The sequence below is a fragment of the Myotis lucifugus genome, unplaced genomic scaffold (assembly GCF_000147115.1).
Source record: "Myotis lucifugus unplaced genomic scaffold, Myoluc2.0 scaffold_303, whole genome shotgun sequence".
Classification (NCBI taxonomy): domain Eukaryota; kingdom Metazoa; phylum Chordata; class Mammalia; order Chiroptera; family Vespertilionidae; genus Myotis; species Myotis lucifugus.
In genome coordinates, this window is record NW_005871351.1 from 1,043,627 (window position 1) to 1,046,108 (window position 2,482).

Genomic DNA, 2,482 nt, shown 5'->3' on the forward strand with positions numbered 1-2,482 from the left:
CCTCCCCCTCCCCCTCCTTCTCCTTCTCCTTCGCGTTTCCTTCTCCTTCTCCTTCTCCTTCTTCTTCATCTTCCTCACCTGATATTCTTCCATAGGTTTTTTAGAGAGAGTGGAAGGAAGGGGGAGAGACACAAAGAGAAAAACATCAATGTGAGAGAGAGATATTACTTGGTTGCCTCCTGAACGCGCCCTGGCCAGACCTGGGGATTGACCAGAATCAAACTTGGGACCCTTCCATGCAAGGGCAATGCTCTATCCATTGAGCCAAATCAGCTAGACATAATTTTCTTTAGTTTTTCCCCAAATAGCATACAATGTTTAGTACATACAACTTATTTTAGTTGAATTGAAGGCAATTTAGGGACTATACTGTGAAAGGAAGGGTGATTTTCCCCTGCTGTCCTGTTTCTAGAATAAAAGCATACAGCTGCAAAAAAAATGTATACATAATTTTCTGTTTTTGAAATTAAAATAAGGTGAAATAAAAAAGTTGATGCGCGGGGCCAGCCTTTAAGTCTGCAGGTTATATTCAAGATTTTATTTTCTGGACTACTGATCAAACATCCTATTGGTTACTATTAGTAACAAGACACTATAAACATGATTGTAGAATATTCCATATTAATATAATAGATGGAACTGTCTGAGATGGTTTTTATTTTAGCTTCAAAACACATTAAATTAACACTAATTATATTTATGGTACTGCAATGGAATCACTTCAGCATACTAACTTAATTTCTTTTTCATGTCAATAACATTTTATTGCCTGGACTTATACCAATCATAAAAAAATAGGGGCGGTGGGGGCTTGTCCTGGGGGGTGGGGCGTGGAAGTGGCCAGGGAGAGGTCAATCTGGGAAGAAGGAGACATGTGTAATACTTTAAACAATAAAAAAATAGAACACTCATCACTTATAATAAATCACTTATCAGGCAATCACACATGTATTGTAGTGTGTTTCTTTCTCTAGCTGTACTAAGCTTTAATTATTATTTTAACTGAATCTTGATTATGAGTCCTTAAAGCCATGGTGCTACTGATTTCTGAACTTCCATAAGTGACTTCAAATAGATGATAGAAACTATAAGTGCATTTTTATCATTCCCAGTTTTAAGCTCTCTCAGTTGATGCATCAAGAAATTTTTGTTCTATTTTTGCAAAAGGCTTTTAAGTTTCATCTTTCTTTTTTTTTTTATTGAATCTCAGAGTTAATTCATTTGTGCTCAGTATTCCTACTAGTGCTGAGTTTTCTTCTGTCAGATCTGAAGGAAACAGAAATGCATATGTCATTTAAATTTTCACTAGCCTGAGACTGGACCCAAAGGTTATCTATATATATAAAAGGCTGATATGTTAAGTGTCCCCTCGGGAGTTTGGGAGACCGGGAGTTTGATTGCTCGCTATGATGTGCGCTGACCACCAGGGGGCGGTGCAGAATGAAGGCATGCCCTGGCTGGCAACCAGCAGGCCGAGAGACCCTACCTGTGCACAAATTTTGTGCACCGGGCCTCTAGTGAGAGACTGAAAAATGTAATACATAATTTAATGTAAATACATAAGCAAATTATAAAGCATGGTAAGGTATTTAAGTTGTGGAAATAAATAAAATGTAAACAAGACCTTTAAATATCTTACTAATTGTTAAAATCATCCCCAAAGTACTTAAGTCTTATGAGAATTTACCTTGTTTGATTTGACTCTTTGCTGCTAAGATTTTAGACTACAGAAGTAACATATTAACTTATAGAACAGTATGGCAGAAATAATTATTTTCCAGTAGAAAATATGACCCTAAAGATTACAATTTTATTGTCCTGTAATCTATTATCCAGTTTGGTCTCCAACTCAGGACATGCATTTCAATGCCATCCCAATTCTCTGTTCACAAAATGTCCTTTGAACATGCTTATGAACATGCTTATTAATAAATAAGCTGACTATGTTTGACATATATTTATCACATTTTAAAGTTTTTGTAAATTGAATTTTGACAGTTTTGAAGAAGCCAGCAAAATTCAAAGGACTTGCCCTGTCAACATGGCTCAGTGGTTGAGCATTGACCTGTGAACCAGGAGGTCATGGTCTGATTCCTTGTTGGGGCACCTGCACAGGGTGAGGGATTCCCAGTGAGGGGCGTGCAGGAGGCTGCCGATCAATGATTCTCTCTCATCATTGATGTTTCTATCTCTCCCTCCCTTTTCCTTTCCTCTCCCTGGTGTGTGTGTGTGTGTGTGTGTGTGTGTGTGTGTGTATTTTTTAAGTTCAAAGGATTCACCTGCTAGAGCCAGTTAAGTTACCGTGTCTGAGGAGTGTACATTATGGGCCATTCAAACCCAGGCCAATTGTTCATAGCCCCTCAAATGAATCTCTAGTTACACTACAACTTTACTTTTGCTGACTCTCTGTTTCTCTAGGTTTGTTTTCTTTCTATAATTTTGGTGGATTTTTTATTTTATTTTTTTCTGATCAAGTATGTAA